Genomic DNA, 23,374 nt, shown 5'->3' with positions numbered 1-23,374 from the left:
GCTATTGAATAGTAAATAAAGTGTGTTCCAAGGACATCAAATCATGATTACAATGACTTCCATTTTTGTAGAACTTCAAAACTAAGTGTTTCTTTCTCTACGTATTGGAAAATAAAAAGACTTTAAGTTAAATAGCTGGAAATATAAATGTAAAAAATAACAGAAGATTGCTTAAGAACAGCAGTTAAAAACAGAAAAGTTATTCCCAGGCAGCCTCTGTAAGACAAAATAGAAAAGAAAGAAGAAGGAAAAAGGGATTTTTCAAAGTAGCTTCAACTTAGTGGGATCAAAGAAACTGGTTTAAACAGGGTCTGAAAGGGAACAAGGACTATTCTGAGCACAACTGCACACCTAACCCACACTACTTCACACAAACACCTGCCTTAAACCAAGTCATCTTAAATCAATCACAATTGAACAGCGTCTTTTTTCAGAACAAAATGTGAAAATGCTTCACTTCCTAAGGCAGCTCTGAAAGGGAGACAGAGCCCTACAAATATTGGTCATCCACATTCTGAGTCCTGCAGAGTGGGAACCACATAACCACTTCACTCCTTGTCTCAGGTTGCCCTGTCATTTTTTTGCACATGCCCCAACTTTCAAAGTTTTCCACAGTTCTGACAAAGCCTGGAGGTGACTTACATGAAAAAAAAATTAAGAAAAAAAGATTTTGAACTGAATCTGTGTGAAATAAAATAAACATTTCTCCCCACTCTGAAATAAAAAAGGCACAGTCTCCATCAAAAGAGCTCTCTATGTGTTAATCTGCAGTGAAGCCTCAGTGCCAGAGCTGGCACCCTTTGAAGTTAAAGGAAAAGCTCCTGCTGTCTTTATGATGCCAGATTCCTGACTGAATTGAAAAATAACAAAGTAATAGGCTTTCTAAGCTCCCAGTAGCTCTCGGAAGATCACTGTCTTGCTCCAGTGATCATAGGAGATGCCAAGGGGACTGGGTTATGTGCCTCACACTGGCTGAGCTGACAACCAGAGCTGCCTAGAAGGGCTCCTGATTTTATTGTGAGTAATCTCAGAATGAACCTCAGCCAGGACAGAATGGCAGATTTGAGTAGAAGAATAGAGATCCACATCTCAAAATAAAACACTTGTCTTTTCTTTTGATGTCACCTATTCCACTTTTCCTATTTTTTTTTTCATACTGATTCATGTTAGCTAGAATCAAAATTGAATTTTACGGCAGTTTTTCATGGTATTTTCATACTTTTCTTCTTTCTTTTCTCCTCCTGAAGGTAGAGGGAGAGAAAAAAATGGAAATTTGGAAAAAGAAAGGGAGACTTTAATAGAGATATAAATTAAAGTTTGAATCAATATTTTTTTCAGTTGATGTTAAATTAACAGAATTTGATGTTTTCATATAAAACATCAAAAATATGAATGCAGCATTTTGATACTCTTTGATTATATATTTTCTACTGCAGGAACTTCTTGATTAAGAATTTTCAGCCAACTTAAAGGCACAAGCATTAGAAGCCCCTGCAATCTGGCATCCTGAGCCGTAATCTTTTGGAGTAGCAGAGAGAGATCTGTTTTGAGCAGCAGAGCATCCACGGTATAACATAGTAGTGTATGTAATACAAGCTAGGATAACACAGGGTAAGAGATTAATATTCTGCATCATACTGTGCTCTGTTATTTTTATCCTGCTGTTTCTTTCACTCACCATCTCATGACTCACACCCTCCCCACACTGGAATTTCCATCTCAGTCTCGTGGCTCACTGGTGCGTTACGGAAGACGATGCCGTGGAAAAGCCATCTGGAGAACACCGCTACTGCCAGGGCTCCAGGTCGCTCTTAAAAACAGACAGACATAACAGCATTTACTGATTTATCACATAACTCCTCTGAATATTGCAATCTCTTTAGCAAACTGCCTTCACTAGCTGGGAGGGTTGAAGTTCTCCATGTTTTTAACAGCTTTAGTGATGGCGCTGGATATTCGTCCAAGTCACCGTCCCACGGAAAGCTGACACTTGCACAAGCCTTTAGAAAAATTACAGGACTCATCCTGTGAGGTGATAAAAGGGCTCTTGTGAGGCAGGTGAATGTAATCCAATATCTGTAAAGGAGCTGTTCCGTACACATTTCTCAGTTAACTTTATCACCTCAGGGACATGGTCCTTGATGCCCCACTAGACAGACCTTCAGTGCTTCCTGAGGCCAAGCCACAGTTACTTGATGTGGGCTGGGAAGGCCAGGTCAGAAGAGGAGTTAGATGTTTAAATCCTTACTAATTGCACATATAGTTACTGTGATCTAAAATGCAGAACATCTAAATCCCAGTTCGGTTTGCTGCTGTAGAATCCTGCAGTCGTGGTTTCTAACAGACTCAGTTTCCCAAGTGCCTAGACTCTGGCCTCTGTTTAAATCCAGAGATAATATCACTAGTTATGAACCTAAATTCTACCACATCCCAGAAATCAGGGCGATCACAAGAAGCGTAATTGTTTTTTCTTACCTCCTAGATGAGTGTTAAGAGCCCCTGCTCAAGAATTGCAATTCCCTCTTTTATCTGTATCTGAACTTTCATCTCTACCTTCCTGAGGGCTGTTTCTAACTAGTCACAAGCCAAGATCACAGAAAGTTCACTCTTTATATAAACAAGTAAACATTCCCTAGGCTAGAGGGAGAGTACTTCAATCAGCATTTGGACATCCTATCATCCTTCAAAAAAATATTCCTACCAGAAAATAGCTAGTCAATCTCAGGCTAGAAAGTCATGTTTTCTCCTCTTTTGCCCTGACACTTTGAAAAATGAACTCCACTGGAAGGAGTCAAAGAAGCCTTGTCCACAGAATATTACCAAAAAAGGCATTTGTGTGGGGAAAGGGGAATAAAATCCTAATTCAGGTACAGTAGCAAGATTCCTCTCATGTAAGTACTGAAGCAATGAGCTCTCCAAGGACCTTAGTGTGTATCCAGCCAAAGCAACCTTCCATTTTGCTGAGATAGATGGGAGTCAGCTTGGTTTTGGAGCAAGTTTAGCACAAGGATCAGTCTTGCTCCACTGTGTTATTCCAGCTTTCACAAGAAAACATACCAAAGGATGTCAAAGAGCCCTTTATCACAAGCTTTTAGATCCACTGGCCTCCTGCTTTCCTGCTCTGTCAAATCTGGCTCTACAGGTGACACTGGAAAACATAAGGCCTGTTTTATTTCCATGAATGTTTTGTTCTCCAGATTTGCCTTGGGGCAGACTTCCTACCCTGTCACCTCAACTCAAGTCCTTTACATGGATTTCTGGTGGTGACTCAGGACAGTCCAGGAGTCTTTTGTTGGTGAAAAAGCCTAATCCAGCAGAGATACTTTGTCTCTCTGACACCAGCTCAAGTCACCCGTCACATCCTCTGCCCTCTCTTCTTGTCCATTCCCAACATTACTGGCTGCCTGGAGGGGTGCAGATGTGCATGACGGAGAAGGAAGGCTGAAGGCTTGCACAGCCATGCCACATTCAAATGTCAGGTCTTCCCTGAATCCAAAGGGCAGAAGCTTCCCTCAGTCCACCCTCAATCCAGAAACGTGACATCAACTCAACAGTCATGTCCTTCCTCTCAGACAATTCCCCCAGCTGGAGGATGATCAATGCAAGGACCCGAGGAGAGCCTGAGGAGGATGTGATTAGTGACCTGAAACGAAGCCTGTGCAAACTGCAGTAGAAGCTTCCACTAAAATCTCTTCCACTGGAGTCAGCACCTCAGGACAACAAATGCTGCTGCAGTTTGAAAGACGATTACCGAGAAAAAAAAATTAGAAAAAAAAAAGCTATAGGGAATTGGAGCAGCCAGAGAAAATCTTGTTAGTGCAGCAGTGTCCTGCTGTGAGCTTTCTGTTCAGTAGGCAGGCTCCTTGGTACTACTGAGTGAAACAAGTTTTTGCTGTCTAACCATGAGCAGTCCTTTAGAGTGATGTTTGTCCTGAGCTGCAGTTTCTTGTCCTGAACCTTTCTTGGTCTGCTGCTGTTCTAAGTGGACTGTGTGAATTAGGTGGAACTCTTACAATATTTTACTTTGTAGCTCTGTCTTATCACCTGAGAGGCACAAAAAGCCAGGAAAAGACACGCAGTATCTCTGAGGAAGGTGCCAAGAGGATGGTACTCTCTTTTCAGTGATGCCCTGGGACCAGATGAGGAGCAATGGCCATGAACTAATACACAGGAAGTTCCATCTCAACATGAGGAAGAACATCTTTACACTGAGGCTGGCAGAACACTGCAACAGCTGCCCAGGGAGGGCATGGTGTCTCCCTCTCTGGAGACATTTCAAACCCACCTGGGCACATTCCTGTGTCACCTGCTCCAGGTGACACTGCCTTGGCAGGGGGACTGGACTAGATCATCTCCAGAGGTCCTTTCCAACCCTAAAAATTTAGTGATTCTGTGAAAGCAATTGCTCAGAACAGTCGGGAAACCACTTGTAAAGAGCAGCTTTCCATTCACAGGAGGTTGGTCTCTGCAATTCCTTCCACTCCTCCCCTCGAAACACGAGGAAAGGAAGATGCAGGGGCACTTTTTTACTTTACTGGAATACAGGATAGAGAAAGCAAGGGACTTTCTCCATGAAATGTTTTCTTTGGAGGATGCTAGGTCCTCTGAAGATACATTTTTCATGGAAATATTCCTGATTCAATTGAGAGTTCTCTGGGAAGTCTTTCCTCAGTCAGATGGGAGAGAGGATCTTTACTACCTCTAGTAGAGAGTAACTTGCAGTTCCTACAAGCTGGAGCAGGCTTGGAACACCTCTTTGGGACAGCTGTGTGTGGCTGTTGGGTCACAAGTGCACTGTGGGCTAAAAGCCCATATCCTGGGTGGTGATTGTACAATCTTCTTCTTGACCAGCCTAAGCATGTTGCTAACTAAATGCAAAGAATGGTCTCGCTCAATGTAACTTCACAAGGTAACAGTGAACACTATCAAATGTGCAGCGGAAGATCACAACACAGAAATGAAAAGATGGGATTTCTGTGTCTCGCCACATTTCCAGATGCAGGAACCAGGAGACTGAATGAAGCTTGGCCTACACTATTTTTTGATACACATTAGGCACTGGATGGGAGTGCTTGGGCGGGGGGGGAGAGTGTAACAATAGAAATCCAACCTTTAGCAGAAAATCCCTTGGAATTATAAAGGGCCAAGTTGGCAGCGTTCAGAGGAGGAACTCAAACCTGAGTGTCTAATGTTGATTCACACTGATGAGGTGTCCTGTCCTCCTCTCATTACACATGAAAAATCATATGGTTAGAGGTTATGGAGAAAGGAAAACAGATTACTGCGTGGGAATACAGTCTGCAGTGAACTTCAATGTGGGTTGTAAAGGACTTTGGTCAACTGGCTGTCAAACAGAGCAGCCCACAGGTTTTTTCTCACTACACTGAGCCTTCAGGAGGTTTCATCCACCCCTGGTACCCTGGGACATCAAGACCAACCCACTTCCTCACCTTCATCCATCAGGGAAGCTCTGCTTCTACAACTGTTGCTGTGTGTCCATCCCATCTTCTAGTTTGTACATTTACATCCTTTTGTCACTGTTAAACTACAAAGCCATGTGTGTACTGTTCTCTTCTGAACTCATCCCATCTTAATCCTATGCCTGGGAAGTTTCATCCTTATCTGCTGGAGGATTTCCCATACTCATTTTAAACAAGATTTTTAATATGGATTCTAAAAAAAAAAATAAAATTAGTATAATTTTCTATTAGTGAACCTCAGAAGAAGAGGTTGGGACCTAGAAGGTAAACTGAATACTATAATATATATAATCACTACAATTTCCAGGGAGCAATGATCAAACCACGTAACATCTCTACACTGCATTCCTTGTAACTGCATCTTCATGGCAAATGAGTGTCTATCATTGGATATAAAAATCATCTGGCACTGAAAACAACAGAGAAGGATGTTAGTTCCTCACTCAGTGCATCGCTGGAAAGCACTTAAAATTACTGATGCAAGATTAAAGCCTTAAAAATAAAACTGCATCATTAAAGAACAAGAATTTTGCCTTGAACATGAAGTGTCACCAGCTTTAAGACTAGTACTATTTTTGGAACAAGAATTAATAGGAAAGGAATCTGCAAAACCCAAACAATCACTACTTAAAATTTCTGTGTGTCAGATATTTCTCCATCTTACTTATAATTTCTGTCCTAAGACGAGAGGTTCACAGTTTGCTTTTTCAAGACACAACAATTTTTGTACTTTCTAGTATTAACTGATTTATGCAACTTTTATAGTTCTTCTGTCCATGAATTAATTAGTTGCCAATCTCACTGTGTTTTAAGTAAGATCAGCACCAGATGGAGACCAGATTTGCTTATTAAAGGGTTTTATCAAAAAAGTAATTCAGCAAATATACGTCTGAAATCCAGCACTGATACTAAAAAGTCTGACAACCTTTCCTAAGAAACTGCCTAATGCTGTGGTACCTGGGTTCAGTTTTATTGACAGAGAACAGTATCCTCCCCTTGATCTGTGCTGTGTAAAATGTCTAAACTGAGCACTGAGCTCAGTTCTGACCCCCGTGAAGTCAGTGACACAACGCCAAGTGTCTTCCACTGCCTCGGGACTGGGACTATTGTTTTTAAGACAAGCACTTGGCAGTTACCTAACCTGCACCCTTTGACTGCCATGGTAAGGGCTCAATTAGCTCTTTCCTCTCCATACATGCAAGTTAATTACATCAGATACTTTCATCACTATGAGAGCAATCACGAGGCATTTTTTTCCTTCGTTCTTGCTCTACACAGGCTCTGTAAGTGCAGACTTTTTCTCTGTGAACTGGGAGCGTAGACCAGGAGCACCTTCACATCAGAAAAATACAGGCTTTACTGAAACAATACCAACTCCCTTAATATAAAGTAGCATCAGGTCAGGTTTGCCTGTCAGCAAAGGCAAATTGAGTCTGGCAAGGCAGTGTTGAGTCTGCCTGTGTAACTTCCCCAGGTGCTGTTGAAGCCTGTAGGAGGTGTTGCTCTGACTCATGGAGGCTGTCAGAACTAACAGGACAGCTTGATAAGACAGCCTTGCTAAAAACTCTGGTGATTGTACAGAGAACCAGGCCATTCACAAACTGAAAAGGAGAAAAAGATGTTTCAGTAGAGTCCCACCACCAAGGTGCACAGTTTTACTTTCACTGCAACAGCTGAACATCTCAGAAATAAGATCACTACACTCAGATTGAGTAATGGACACAGTCAGTGCCCAGTGGAGTCCTAAATCATTCACTGTGTTAAAGCACTCACAGCCTAGTCTGGCCTGCTACGAGCCACAGAAACAACTAGATCAATGCAACTAGATCCCAGCAGGTCATAACCTCCTTGTTCATGTTCAAAGGACAGTGAATGCATCAGTCATTTCACAGAATCATAGAATGGGTCCCAAAATGGGTTGGAAGGGAACTTAAAAATCATCTCATTCCAACCCCTCTGCCATGGGCAGGGACACCTTCCACTATCCCAGGTTGCTCAGAGCCCCATCCAACCTGGCCTTCAACACTCCCAGGGATGGGGCAGCCACAGCTTCTCTGGGTAACCTGGGCCAGGGCCTCCCCACCCTCACAGGGAAGAATTTCTTTCTGATATCCAATCTAACCTATTCTCTGTCAGGTTGAAGCCATTGCCCCTTGTCCTGTTACTCCAGGCCCTTGTGAAAAGTCCCTCTTCATCTTCCTTGTGGGCTCCCTTCAGAAACTGGAAGGGATTTGTTCCTGCAAAATCTGTACCTGCTTAAAGGCTGAATGTCCACTGTCAGGGAGTGACACACTTGGTGAAATCATGGGAGAAGACCAGGCCAGGGTCCCTGGTAATCTTGTTTCAATGAATATTTACATTTTTTGGAAAGGTAGAAATGAGAAAGAGCAGCCTGCAAATGCTCAATTTTTTACAGTAGTTGGGACAAAAGGAATTTTGACATCCTTCGAAGAAAGAGGAAAAAGCCAGAACAACACAGAGCAAACTGGCCAGTAAAACTTTCAGCTGCTTAATTTGTAAGAAAAAATCCTCACATGTATTACAGCGACCTAAATGTCTGTATATGTTTTGAAAAAGGGCTTGAGCACCTACAGGTATTTATAGATATGCTGTTTAGAAAGAAGCTAGCCCAAATTTAAATCTGAATCAGCCTGACACTTAGCACAGTGAATATTCAAGAGATCTGGCTGCCACCACTTCGGGTCAGTGCTCTAATTCTAACTGTGAAAAATCACCAATGTAGTCTCATTACCTGCAAAGTGAAGGCTTGTGTCCACTGTGCAAGGTGCAGTCAAAGCTACAAAGGTAACAGGGTGAATGTGGAGAAGAGAGTGAAGCTGAACACATCATGTCATCTTTAATCAGTGCATCAGCCCATTCTGGGATCCAGCTTTAGGTCCTCAAGTTCAAAACAGAGAAGGCTTACAGGAGATGTGGGAATGATCCAGGGCCTTGATAAACTGAAAGTTGTTGGAAAGACTGAACTATTTTCCTTACAAAGAATACAAATAAGAAGAATCTAGTCAAAATATATGCTATATAGAGCGTGGTAAATCAGATAAACTGGGACTTTTTGTTCTCTGAAAAAAAGCGATAAAAAGGCCAGGGACAGTGATATAAAAGGCAGAAAATTTATAAACAGGAAAAGAAATTACTTTTTTACACAAAACAGAATTAAGTTATGGAACTTAGTGAAATAGGTAATCATATAAGACCTAACTGGATTCCAAAGGGACAGGATACTTAAGGGAATATCCAGATTATAAACTACAGACAAAAAAACCCATGGAACAGATTGTTATTCCAGCTATCTTTTCAAATACTTAATACTAATCTGGCATGCTGTGATGCTATACAAGGTCTTTACACATCAGTCCATCACTTGTAACCCCTCAGGTAAGTTTTCTTAAGGTAAATTCAAAAGTCTCATTTGCCTTAAATTCCTCCCATCTTCTGCAGCTCTATTTTCCCCAGATGAGGCATTATCTACTGACAGTGACACCCTGACTTATATAATGCCCTGTGGTGCCTTTCTAAAGAGCATAGAAACAGACTGAACCATAATTTAGGCTCCAAGCTGGTAGTGAATAATAATTGCCTCATTCCCATCCTTTTCCAGAATGACTTTTGTCACTAATTCAGAACATGGCTCAGATCAACCACTGCTCAATCCAGCCAGCAGTGGGAAAGTTTACTGAAAATGGCAGCAGTGCTGTTTGATCCTCTGTCTGCTGAAGCCAGATACAAAATTTCCATTTAATTCTAGAGCAGAACAGGTCTTCAGAGTCCAAACACATTTTGAATTGGGAAAGGGCGGAGCGGGAATCTCTCTGGCCCAGGTTCCATTCATAGAATCACAGAATGGTTTGGGCTGGAAGGGAACTTAAAAATCACCTCATTTCAACTCCTCTGCCATGGGCAGGGACACCTTCCACCAGATCAAGTTGCTCAGAGCCCCATCCAACCTGGTCTTGGACACTTCCAGGGATGGGACAGCCACAGTTTCTCTGGGAAATTTGTGCCAGGGCCTCCCCACCCTCACAGGGAAGAATTTCTTCCTGATATCCAATCTAACCCTACTCTCTGTCAGTTTGAAGTCATTGCCCCTTCTCCTGTCACTCCAGGCCCTCAGAAATAGTCTCTCTCCCTCTTCCTTGTGAGCTCCCTTCAGAAACTGGAAGGCTCCAGTTAGGTCACCTCAAAGCCTTCTCTTCTCCAGGCTGAACAATCCCAACTCTCTCAGCCTTTCCTCACAGCAGAGCTTCTCCATCCCTCTGATGGTTCCTCCTCTGGACTTGCTCCCACAGCTCCATGTCCTTGCTGTGATGGACCCCCAGTGCTGGAGGCAGCACTGCAGAGGGGTCTCACCAGACTGGAGCTTACAGCTTCAGAAAAACTCTATCTGCAATGTCTGGTCTTTCCCTCAATTATTTGGGGATTTGCCTTTCCTTTTTTTTTCTTTTCTGTTTTCTTTTTTCTTTTTTCTGGAAAATATGCTTTTGTAAAATATTCCTTGCTTTTAGCCTGTGTGCTTATAGCATTATCTTAAAAAGCCACTAGGCAGATGGTTCCCAAATGTGAGTTAATAACTTGTAGGTAGCTTTTGGGGAAGCTTTTTGAAATCCCTTCATGCAAAATGATTTCACAAACTGCCTGCATGCCATTCTTTGGCTATTTGGGCAGACTATTTCAAAATGGCCAGGAGAAAAATGGCAGATTATTTTTTCTTTGTTTTGCAGCAGACTGTTATGTTTATTTTACAGTGGTAAAAGAATATAAAGGGAAAACAAACACAAACCTTCCACTGAAGATTATTCTAGACTCTGGAAGTCCTGACTGGCTTCAAGGTGAGCATGTTTGGGCCTCTGCCCCTCTTTTGCAGCCCTTCTACAGCATTTCTTTCAAAATAAGGTTGATTTTTACAGAGTAGCACAGGCTGAGTATTCAACAATCACGAGTGAGACTTCACGGTATCACACAATTAATTTAAAAATCAGATTTCAAATATGGGGCTCTTGCTGTTCACCACTGGTCTGCCAAAAATGCTGTATGTTTTGCATGGTTTAAAGTCAAAAGTATTGATAGTGTCTGGTCAGGCAAGCATCACCATTTTTTTTAACAGATTTCATCACCCTCTTTTAACAGATTTCACCACCATTTTTGAACAGATTTCACAAAAAATCCATCACCACACGGATGACAAAATTTTGCTGTCTCTCTTAACAATGGCAGCAGATCAAATGCCTTCTAACCCTGTGAATCAATGTGAACCAATCAAGTACAACTGCCCTCTCTCCTGGGTGATTCATAGCTCTAGAAAATGGAATAGAAAAATAGAAAATAGAATATTTTCAATTAGAAAGGACCTACAATGATCATCCAGGCCAACTGCCTGAGCACTTCAGGGCTCACTGCTAAAGCATGTGATTAAAGGCATAGTCCAAATGCCTCTTAAACGCTGACAGGTTTAAGACTCTCTGGAAGCTTGTGCCAGTGTCTGACCAGCCTCTTGGGAAAGAAATGTGTCCTAATGACCTAAACCTCTCCTGGTGCAGCTTTGAACCATTCCCATGTGTCCTATCCCTGGATACCAGGGAGAAGAGATCAGCACCTCAGCCTCCTTTTCTCCGAACTAGACAAACCAGGAGACCTCAGTCACTCATCACAGCACATTCCTTCCAGCCCTTCCACCAGGTTTGTTGTCCTGCTCTGGATGCCTTCGAGGACCTTCACATCCTTCTGAAATCGTGGGGCCCAGAACTGCCCCCAGGGCTCCAGGGGGTCCCAACCCAACGCTGGGCACAGCAGGAGGATCCCCTCTCTGATGGGCTGGGCAAGCTGTGTTTGGTGCCCCCCAGGATGGGCTTTGCCCTCGGGGCTGCCAGGGCACACACTGCTGCCTCACAATGCCCCTGCACCCCCAGATCCCTCTCTGCAGGGCTGCTCTCCAGCCACTCCTCTCCCAGTTTGTACCTGTGCCTGGCATTACTCGGTCCCAGGTAGAGAATCCAGCACTTGTTATATTTCACCCCAGCAAGCACAGCCCAATGCTCCAGTCTATCAAGGTCTCTTGTCCTTGAAGGGAGCCAACAGCTCCCCCTCAGTTTGGTGTCATCAGCAAACTTGCTAATGGTGCTTTCAACTCCTTCATCCAAGTTGTTGATAAATATATCAACCAGAGAACTGAGCCCTGAAGAAACAGAACTTTGGCCCAAGGTACTAAAAACATCAGCTCAGAGCTCCAAGTTAATTTTAAAGCAAGATTTTTCTTTTTTTCCTGAAGTTCAACGAAACCTCCTACCAAAAGGGACCTGGAAATAACACTTCCTTTGGGAGGGAGACAAAGTCTGCAGGACAAAGGAAACTCCAAGATGTACTTTTTTCTCAGAAATCACATAGTGTTAATATATAAGAACCTATATTTTCTTTTTAACCCCCCCCAGATGCTTCACTGCCCAGAGAGAACCAATATATGAGGGCTATTAGCCACATTTTATATGGCATTTATACATCATTGGAAGGGTTTCATCCAGACAATCTGTGATGAACACAGTATAAAAATATAAATAAACCAGATTGCATTGGCTAGACCAGAAGGGTAAAGTCTAGTGATTAGAGTGATAACAGAAAAGTGCATTTATCCCACTAGAGAGTAGTAAATTGACAGATATCTTGGCTGGGTGCACCTTAGAATTTCATTTTAGTTCATGTCTATAAAATATGTAGGTAAAAAGTGTGACCACGTGGTCCTTAAAATTAAAGTATTAGTTTCCCCACCAGGAAACAGGCCCTACTCTTCTGCACCCCAGCATTGTGTGATCTTGGAAAGCTGTTTAGAGCTCAGTTGTGCTTCTCAGTTCCAGTCTTAACAAGGCTCAACATAGTGACAATGCTTTGTTTTTCTTCCTGTCCATACTCAAATCAGGCCAGAGAGTCCTACAACAAATGCCAGTAGTGCCATAATAGGTATGAACAGTTGGTTAGTGGGTAGGTAAGAATCAACTAACTCTTTGCAGAGTTCTTTATGCTTAGAAAAGCAAATAGAATGAGCTATTACTCAGCTTCAGGAGGTAAAGAAGCTGCTGCTGTGCAGGTCTCCTAAGCAGAGATTTAAACCAACCTATTTAAAGTCCAATAGTAAAGATCCATCCTTCTTGTAAACTCTACTGTCTACTCCTGTCCCTCCAAGCTCACCATTGCAGAAAAGGATACAAGCTTTAAATCCATGGGTTTGTTCCCTCAACTTGTCAAACACCAGGATGGTATGTGCTGGACCACGACAAACCTGACCCCAAACTCACTGAAATCCTGAGAGTTCTCTCTCCCTCTGCTCCTGTACCTACCCAGTTACAACACACTAGAACAAGTTAGATGTCTGAAAAATGTACTAAAAAGGAGGGAAGTAGGGAAGGAGGGAGGAAGAGAGGAAGAGAGGAAGGGAGGAAGGGAGGGAGGAAGGGAGGGAGGGAGGAAGGAAGGAAGGAAGGAACTCTGCCGCTGTTTGCCTTATTTTTAAGTACAACTCTGCTTCTTGCTGTTATTCTATAAATCCCATCTATCAGTATTTGCAGCACTTCAGAAGAGTCTGTATTCACCATGTCTGTCCTTTTTCGATAGAGGAACAGTTTAGGAGAGCTAATGTCAAAGAGAAGGAGTTTTAATTCTGGTCTTTCTTTCCCCCAGGCAGTCAGCTACCTTTCCAAAAGCTGTAAAAAGAAATCATCATCTTCAAGGCCAGTGTCCTTTTGCCAAATTTGACTGAGAGAGCCATCCCACACTGAGGCACCACTAAGCCTCAGTGTCCCTGTGTGGGGGAGTCATCCACAGCATAAGCCAACCCTTGGAGTGCTGCCAGGGCCAGAATATGTACTCCACAGCACATGGGCTGGTGTATGGAGCACAGGGCACAGCCACATCCCCTCAGCCTTGTCAACACCTGAGTGTAAGGCAAACAGAAGGGAGATGATGATGATGATGACGAGAGAGAGCTGCAGCCTCTATGAAGCAGAGAGACGGATGGGAGAAGGATGCTGAAAAGCAGAAAAGCACCCTGCCATGCATCAGGCAGCTTGTGATGCATCCACCAAAGCACAAGGAGAGCCCCCAGTGACCATGGGGCAGCTCAGCAGATTCTGCTTCTCACCGAGGCAGGAGGCTGCCAGTCAGCAGAGCCGGCTCAGCACCGAGCTCCGCCGGAGCTGCAAGGCCCTGCCACTCACTGAGAACTGTTTTGCCTCAGTGAAAAGCACCAGCTCCTGGCTCCAGGCTCCTACTGAGATCCAAACTCAACAGAGCCAGCAAAGCAGCGGGAGCTGGCTGCAAACCTGGATATAGACACAGTGGATCTGTTCTCAGCGAGCTGATATTGCACCCTCAGAGCAGTCCTGCTCTGCTTTAACCCCTGTGCCACCCCCGTGAGCCCACGAGCTGCTAACGAGACATTTGCTCTGATGAGGCACATAATGTGAGCACTATGCAAAACCTATAAAAATTACTGACATTCATAGCATCATTAATCAGCAGCGCTCATCCTCCAAGCTCCACCATCCCTCCGGGAAATGGAAAACTGCAGGTTTGATTCACTGCACATCAGCTCAGCTCTGCGCTGGTTTTGTCCCGGTCATGTCAGCACCAAACTGGAAGGAACAGCCACAGATCGGGCAGATTTGTCTGAACCACTTTGTTACTCTCACAGTTAAACCTTGGAAAACCCTTCTTTTGCCAGAACTTTTCCCTGTTGCTGCTCCTGGGAAAGATCTTTCCCTTTGGGAAAGACGCTAATTGGCTGTTTGTCATCTGGTCGGAAAGGGGAACGAGTCACAGCCTGCTGAAATTCGTTCCTGCCCTTTCCTTAAAAAAAAGGATGCATTCAGGACACACACCTGGGTAAGACACTCTATGAGTAAGGCTTCTTTTCAGTGCAGGTACCTGGCTCATGATTCCTATTCAGCAGAGACTAAAACTTTACAAAATCAGCCACTGGCAGCACTCCCAGGATATTTTTCCATTCGCACATATTTCTAAAAATGTCAACACCAGTCTAACCATTCTCATCTGGGAAGCCTGACATCAGATGTACATTAGCCCAAGGAAAAAAAAAAAAAACATCCAAAACACAAGCCCCTTCTAAAAAGGAAAACAAATTCGAAGTATGTTACACTGGGTTCTGTCTCTGGGCTCTATGCAAACAAGAGGAGGAAATTTTACAGAGTGATTTTACACCCCTGACAATGCCATTGGAAAGTCAGACAAGGGTTTCAAAGGGGTGAGAAGTGGATAGCATGTGAGGTTCTTATTCCTGTATGTTTGGGTTTGTTACCCAACAGCAAACAAAAAAAAGTCCCAGGCAGGACCTTAAGAGCCATGTGCAGTCCTGGAGTTTAATCCAGACAGCTAAACAGCACTGCGTCTGACTGTGGGAGAGCTTCCCCAGGGAGAAAGCATTTTGGCTTGAGCATTTTGTTCCAGTCATCAGTCTCATATTATCTTCTCTTCCAAATTCAGACCCTTCACACACCTCCCCGGCATCACCTGCTTTGTCTGAGAGACTTGTGTAGACAGGACATGCCCTGATGCCATTTTGCAAGCTGAGTTCAGGCAATAAGCAATATTGTTTCCACACTGTCCTCACACCACATGCCATCAGCATTTTATTGCTGTTAGGAGAGATCTCCATTTAATTTGGTCTGTCAGGAATCAAGGAAAACAAAGGATGTGACTGCAGGCCTCGAGTCTATCTGAACAGGATTCCTGGAATGGACTAATCTGTAACTACAGAGTGAAAAGAGAGCAAGATGTTCTTCCGAAATATTTAAAATTTGTATTTCACTGTCCATGAATGCTGCAAAAATGACTTTACAATTTCTCTCCCTCTGGGAAATTAATAGAAAGCCCTCCCCCCCCACTCACTTTCATGATGATTGAATTTTCCTCCCTCCAAGAAGGAGTAATGCTCTTGTATTACACTTTACTTCCTTGCAAATCTTACATGTTTTCTACACGTGCGTTTTAACTCTGCGTCCTCTCTTTAAGTATTGACTCACAGATATGATAAACAGAGTTTTTAACCTTACTCATTGTTGAAACAGACCTCAAAGACTGATACCCTGACATAAAAACTTTCCCCAGACTTTTCAGAGGGGGGACCTCAGCATTCCAGACTCCACATTCTGGTGGCCTTTTCTACACAACACCCACACTAAACCATCTGCCCACCCATTTGCTGAAGGAAACCACCTCCACATCAGGAATTCCTCTGAAATTCTATTGTCCAGAACATTTGCCATCACTAAAGAGCCCTTCAGTACTCTGGGGTCCTGTCCTGCCACTCCTACTGAAGAATGACAACCTGTGTCAGAGGACTGAGACAACGGAGAAAACTGAGTCACCAGGAGAAGGACTATGTTCAGTGGAATATCACATGGGATGCTCCTGGGAAAAAAAAACCCAACCCTAAAAAAGGGAAACCCATTGATAGGTTCACCTGTCTTTAGTGGTTCCTTCAGAGGGACTTACTTCTCACCCACTTGCTGGTGGGGTTGACAGCATTAACATCTTAAATTATTGTAGTTAGAGATGTCAAGATCCATGGATTACAGTGTCAGAAAAGATTTTAAGTGGAAGTTTACTTCTAGACTTGTGCTCTTTCTTCTCAGTCTGACTGAATTTAACTCATGATCCAGTCCCTGGGGACCACAGCAGAGCAGCTGCTGGGATCCATAATCACTTTGAAGTCACAGAAGAGTTCTAGTGGTGGTCCTGCCCATGCTGGGTGGTCCATGATTTCTATAGCCCTAAAACACACCTACACGTGCCTGTAATATTTTGCTTCCAGTGTTACATTCAAAATCCCAGTATTTTGTAAGGGAAGCTTAGTGATGCTTTCATACCAGTCCTTGCATACCCATTTTTCTGAGGCTCCCTCAAAGCATTTGGAGAAGTCAAAGCCATGTGGAATCTAGTGATGCTCAAAAGTACATATTTATCTTTTCCTTTTGTTGTTTCCCTTTCAGCTTGTAATTAGTTTAGGACCAAATTATCCTTTTAGCACAAACGCAAAGGTAAGTAAACTTAGTCCACATTGAAAACACTCTGGACCAGCACAGAAGGGCCTTGTCCATGTCTGAGAGGCCAGGCAAACATCTGCAGGAGATTGTTTAGGTGAGGCTGACCATGAACTTTACTGCATGCAGTGTGTGTCCAACCCTTCCTTCTTTTTTTTTTTTGGTTTGGTTTTTGTTTGTTTTTTTTTTTCTTTATATTTTTTTTTAATTTCCAGTTATTTTATGGTGCAGCCTGATGGATAAGCAAGACCAGGGAATGTGCTTGGCCACCAGGGCCTCAATTGTGATTCCAAGCAGAATTAGAAGATGCAGTGAGTGAAACACAAGGTACACCCTGCACTAGGGCTGTGCAAACAGGAAAATCAGTCAAAAACCACAGCAACAGTATACCCCTCTCACTTGTGCTCCTCTGTGTGCAGTTAGAAAAGTTGGGGGGTTGTGTGGTGACTTTTGGTAGAGATGAATATAGATGAGCACAGGTGGAAGTAGAGTTAGATGAGAACAGATTTTGGCAGAAATAACTGTGCTCAGTGAATAGAGACTGGTTATTGTTTAAGGTAAGAAGGTATCAACAGGGTGAACCTGTAGAGCTTTCGAGATACTCCCAAGAAATTGCCTGAGGTCAAGATGCTGCATCCAAGCAGGGCTACATTTGCACTTGCCACCTAAACAGTTTGAGGGAATGTTCCCAAGCAATTAATCACAGTCAACTACCCTGTTAAAGGCTCCTGGTCAGGGTGGTAAGTCTGTACCCAAGAACTGTCTCCCAAAATACTTCCTAGGCACAATGTGGGAATTCAGCAGAGGCCAGGAACAGAGCCCACTAGGCTGTGTGCCGAACACCTTGTTTCAGAGGGAGCCTCCAACAGCATGAACACAGGCTGCTGCTGCCAGCTGGCCTCAGTGCCAGGGAATGGTCCTGGGCACATTTCATTTTCTAATATAGATGCAGTCAGGATGTCTATGAGAATTCGTATCTCCTCCTTAGTGGAATATCCAGCTTCCTTATTAAGAACAGAACCTACCCCATTTTTCCACTAGCAAGAGGCAGTGCAAATTCCATTTTGAAATACACACTGTTTCCAAGCCTCCCAGAGAGATTTCTGTCTCATGCTCCAAAGCCCTAAACTTCTCAGCCTCTGCTCTGTTGTCAGTATCAGTTGTCAGCATCACTCGCATGGAGATCAAGTGGGCAATGGGAATCTGACAGAAATTTTGTCATTTGCTGAGACTTACTCCCCCAAGTCTGCAGGAAGATGCCAGTGTCTGCTTTGGATCCACACTTTAGCACACAATCCTAAAGATGGGTACCTGTATCCTTCTTTTCAAAGCACTGAGCAAGCTTTTGACACACGATCCTGAGAGATATTGTGCAGGTATTGTGCCCAGTGGCTGAAATCCAGAAACAACTCTGTGAGCCACCATTCCTCACTTAGGCAAATGCCCTGATATCTCAGCTATAGACTCCTGCTCTTGCCTTTGCTTCTTATTTGGCTTCAGGAAGATTGTCTCCTTCAAAGCACAGTGGCTAAGCTTTAGCTAGAGGGTATTCCTTCCCAGAATGATCTTTGTCACCTTGCAGACTGTTTCTTTGCATCATTCTCTTGCATAATAAAACAACATGTATTTTCACATTAACCTTCCTTTAAATAAACCTCTTATGCAGCACTGCCTTGAAAATTATAGTGTTTTCTGAAATAAAAAACCCATAATAATTTGCTCTGCACATTCGTGGTAAAGCCTTCCCTCAATTACACTCCTGCGGATTTTCAAATCAATTTTAAACAAGACAGAAAAAAATTATAAGGCTACACTGCTTACATAATTCAAATAATTTTTCACCTCCCCAGTCTACTTACAAACAGGCAGGAAGGAGAGGAACTGGAAGAAGAAGAAGAGGTTTTCCATGTGTTGAACTTGCCTGAGCAAATGAAGTATAGTAGCATATAACTAATCCCTACTAATTCTGAAGGGAACAAGGAAAATCCTGGTATATAACTGCGAGATTTTTTTGGGGAAAAGGTGCTGGGACTTCACCATTGGAGTGCAACCACATAAAGGAAGGAATTTTACCACAAGATTGTAAATTCCAGTCTCCATGGCACACCATAGTTGAAACACAGAAATAAGGTATATCTTCCTTTTCGGTCTCCAGCCTGTCAATCAAGTATTAAAACCTGTGCTGATTTATTTGGAAACATTCCCCTGATGAAAGTGAATTACTAATACAGGAGAGAATTTTGCAGATTACTGTTGGTAAATTCTACATACTATCTGGAAAATTATTAATTCTGCAATAATCATATAGATTATGTGTTCTGGGAAGCCCCCACTCTAATGAAAACATTTTGTTGCCAGCTAGGAAGGTTATTAATTTTACTATTAGATCAGGTCATTTCTGGAGATCAGGTGAATTTCCTAAAAATTCAAAGCAACATTGTTCCATTGGAAAGGGTAACCTCATTTTCATGTCACACCAAGTCAAACTAAGGAGAAATTCACTGAAAACAAATGATGCTGCAGTCCAAATAAGGGCACTACATTACTACATTACACAAGTAAGAAAGCATTGCAATATATAAACTAATTGTGTCTGAATGCTGTTCTTTGTCTTAAGACAAGTTGATATTTCTCTTTGCAGTTTCTAATTCCAATTAATTTTTTACTCGGGTCATTATGAGCTTTACTATTTTCCTATTCCAATTAACATAAAGCTTTTTATTTCATATGACTTTAATGACACAAGGCCCACATCTTTCACAATGTTTCATCATACAAAAATGGGGTATGTTCTGGCCAATGGACCCACAGGTAGCTACTGGAGAATTTCTGTGTTTATTCCTCCTATAAACTGACACAGTGATGTCAGAGAGCATGAAGAGTATCAGCACCCTGAGGTCCCAAATTTAGGCATGAGCAACAGAACTTTAACAAGCAGATAGGGAGGCCTGGGGAGCAGTTAATGCATACAACAAGAAAGTGAAAAGAAAAACCCCAAAACCAACCAACCACAAAGCAAACACTACAAAAGCTACAAATACACTAAAGGACACATTCTTAAAAAAATATTTAGTGGTGCTGAAGGCATAAGCCTTGTCAGAATGATTTTGGAACAACAACTTTGGTTGTTCACAGACTCTATTATTATAAAGACCTTTTCTATTTAATTGTTTAGACATTTGTAGCTATATTAGCCTACGGAATGAGGCTGGAGGTCACACAATGACAGGCTAAAGCTGCACCAAAGGCAGGCAGATGCTCTTAAAACTCTGTCTCACAGTTTCCTTGCTGCCCCTCTGTCCTGAACAGGATCAACCTTGTTATTTTGAGGTGTCTCCAACACACTGACTGCTTGACAACACACCGATCCCACCACCGACCCAGTAGCAAGGCCAAAGTCTTGATTAGGTGCTTAAAGCCCTCCTTTCATTATTCCCTAAGTCTGGCAGCAGTCAGCCTGGAGGCTCTTGTCAAATCTCATGACTTGTCATGACATCTTGCTAACTGACTGGAACAGATGTCAGGAAGGGAGCTTGTCCCTCACCACGGCCCAGTGGCACCATCACGTGCCCATAAACGCTCTCCCCATTTGACCTCAGCACGAGCTGCACTGATACCACGTCAGGAAGAAGAATTTCTTCACAGAAAGGATGGTTAAGCATTGGAAGGGGCTGCCCAGGGAGGTGGTGGAGTCCCCACCCCTGGAGGTGTCCAAGGAATGACTGGACATGGCACTCAGTGCTCTGGGTTGGAGGACAAGGTGGGGATGGGCACAGGTTAGATTGGATGATCTTGGAGTGCTTTTCCAATTTAAATGATTCTGTGATATATTTCAGAAGAGTAAGCCTTTTTGTGTGCACATGTAGCTTCCACGAGACTGGAAGTGCACTGATATTTGCTTTGTTACCTAATGAGAAGAGAATGTCAGCACATGGAGAAGACAAGCTGCTCCAGAGCAGTGTGGATCAAGAACCCCATCGCCACCACCTCCACCAGAACAGGGGTGTTTGCATCATGAGAGTCCAGGGAACAGCCAGCAGAAGTGCCATGTTCTCCTTACGGGGTCCAAATGAAAAAAGCACACAAAAGAGGGATTTGTTCGTGCCGTTCAGAGCAGCATTAGGTCCCCTCTATGTTCAGTGACCCCACCAGACGGGTCACAGTGCACAGCTGCTGGCACATAGCCTTTGCCTGCAGAGCCACTAAGAGCCAAGCAAGAGACCACAGGGTGAATCTCTCTCTTCCCTGAGATCTACATTTTATATGTCCCAGTCCAGCCAAGCCCATTCCTATTTGTACCTCTCTCCCCCTTTGAAATGCTCTGTCTTCCCTTCCACAGCCTTTCCTTCACCCTGTTTGTATACAGATCATTGTCCTATTGTTCATAAAGCACTCAGAGGTGAATGGTATTATATAACTGCTAGTTACTGCTTTATCATTTTTTTAGAATGATGGAAAAATGGAAGGGAAATGCAGACTCCCCTTGGGGCCAGGTTAAGCAAACTAAACTTACATTACTGGTGACCCAAATGAACATTCACCTCAGTATCCCCAACATGGAAGAATCCATTTTAGTACCTACTGTCCCACACAAAATGACAAGCCATTAATAACTATGGCATGTAAGCATGTGTGGGGTGAGAAATCTTCCATGTTGTAGCTCCTAGTCAAAAGACTTTACAAAAAAGTGTGGGTTTGTTGTTCAGTTGGGTTTGTTTGGGGTTTCTTTTTATCTGTTTCCAATTATTTGCTATTCATTAAGTTCATCTTGGTGCTTTTGATATGGCAAAGAGGTTTTATTCAGCTTGCTATTCATTCCAGGCCAGCTAAGATAAAATCGGTAACAGTCAGGACAGATTTCCTTCTTGTAATGGGCTTAGAATTGGCACATGCGGCCAAAACTCTCTTCCCATTTCATATTTTCCCAGTTCTCTCTTACTCACATACTCTTTTCTGGCAGAAGTTTGCATCATTTAGTGTCTTCTGCACTTCTCTGTATCCCAAGCACAGACACCAGCTGCCTGCTGAGCCCAGTGAGGCTTCTTGATCCTGAAATCTATTACAGCAAAAGCAGGTTCTTGCTGCTGGAAAGTGGAATTACACCCTCACCCAGGCCAAAGCTGCAGTTCTTCATGCAGATAATCCTGGTGCTTGGTTTGCAACTGATCCTGACAGGATCCTGACAGGATCAGTGGATCTTGTCAAGAGGACTGCTCTGATGAGTTAGTGGCTGCAGAAACAGGCCCTCTTTGTAGTAACAATCTGGTGTTCCCAACACAGTGTCCTACAGAACCACTTCTTTTCCAACTCACAAACTGTACCACAAACTTACATATTTGCCCCGAAGTCCAAGGAGAAGGCCAAGGTTTCAGCACAGTATGTAGTTCATCTTCAAATAACCACAGAATACCCAGGGTTGGAAGGGACCCACAAAGGATCATTAAAGTCCAACTCCTGATCTCAAAACTCACAGTCTCAAAGATCAGGCCATCAAAAACACCTGCTGAGCACTATGTTACTTTAAGCATGTGCTTAAAGCTGAGCCCACGCTCAATGCCTTGCTGCATGTTTCTGGTCATATCACTCAGTGTTTGGCAGCAGTCTCTCTCACTAGAAAGCAAATTCTCTACTGCCTTAAAAGCCAATAGAAATTATGCATTATTTGTAAAGAAGGTGTCAAAGCCTAGTTTGCCTGAACTGTGCTTGATAACTCTTTAGAAACACAAGCAAAAAAAATATTTTCAGCCATAGTTTGAGAATAATTGGTTTTCTTTTTATTGGAAAGTTCTGTTGCATTATTATGGCAAAACACAGTATATTCAAACTGAAGGTTGAGGAATGATTTGACAAGTTTGTACAGAACTCTTTGCAGCAGTCAAGCTTTCACTAGGCTTGGTTTTTGTTGGGACAAACTCTACTCTCAGTTGTGGCAGGGCACATATTAGAGATAAGAAAAATATTCTTCCCTGTGAGGGTGGTGAGGCAGTGGAAGAGGTTGCCCAGAGAAACTGTGGATCCCTGGAAGTGTTCAAGGCCAGGTTGGATGGGGCTCTGAGCAACCTGGTCTAGTGGAAGCTGTCCCTGTCTTGGGGACAAGGTTGACTAGGGGGTTGGAACAAGATGATCTTTAATGTCCCTTCCAACCCAAGCCATTCTAGGATTCTATATGCTAGAATCTGAAGATGAATTTAGCAGCTTGGCTCTCATGGGAAGTTAAAGGCCCTCAGCACCTTGCAAGACTTAGTCCTATGGTGTCTCTGCAAACATGAAGTAGGGTTTAACAAGCAGCCCTGAAAATGTCACAGTTCACTGCCACAGAAGGGTGAGGATTTCACTCCCCCTTGCTTCCCACTTCCCTGCACCTCTGACCTCTCCCATCCCTTCCTCTCACTGGCTCTGGCACTCACTTGCTTTCCAACTCACTAATTTGACAGAAAAAGATCTACTTTGTTGTTGCTGCATTGGATTTTCTGTCAGGTGAGTGAGCTCAAGCAGCTCCTGGAAGAGAAGGCAGCGCTTGCACTTCCACAAGGACAGAACCAGTTCAGCGTGAGCAACAAAAGGGCACACAGTGGGAAGGGGAAAACTGAAAAGGAGGGAGGAAGACAAAGTCTTCCCTTTAGATTGCCAGTGGGCTTTAAGATCGGCTCATCCCACCCCCCATAGCCCTGATCTCTTTTTAACCTACATCAGCTTAGTGTTACTCCACTAAATGCAATAACTACAGTGATGTAATTCAGATCACTAATATCCATATGCAGGGTTCTACTGTTAAACAAGGGACTGTATGAACACATTGTCCCTGCTCGGAGGAGCTGACAGTCCAGTTCA

At 43.2% G+C, this 23,374-nt stretch overlaps 1 protein-coding gene across 4 annotated transcripts in view; it reads right to left on the bottom strand.

Annotated features, from left to right (window-relative positions):
- The window catches only part of LOC113984913 (potassium voltage-gated channel subfamily A member 5-like), a 29,176-nt gene that overhangs the window by 1,530 nt on the left and 4,272 nt on the right, over nt 1–23,374 (bottom strand). For all 4 annotated transcript variants that reach the window (XM_039380165.1, XM_027715336.2, XM_039380166.1 and 1 more), the window contains one exon: nt 1,679–1,810. The gene's annotated coding sequence lies outside the window, so the exon portion shown is untranslated. The remainder of the gene's footprint in view (nt 1–1,678; nt 1,811–23,374) is intronic.

This window comes from Pipra filicauda, unplaced genomic scaffold, assembly GCF_003945595.2.
Source record: "Pipra filicauda isolate LSUMZ 115617 unplaced genomic scaffold, ASM394559v2 scaffold188_size1440453_pilon, whole genome shotgun sequence".
Lineage (NCBI taxonomy): Eukaryota > Metazoa > Chordata > Aves > Passeriformes > Pipridae > Pipra > Pipra filicauda.
Note: the sequence above shows the minus strand (reverse complement) of the source record. Positions and strands in the feature narration are given on the sequence as shown.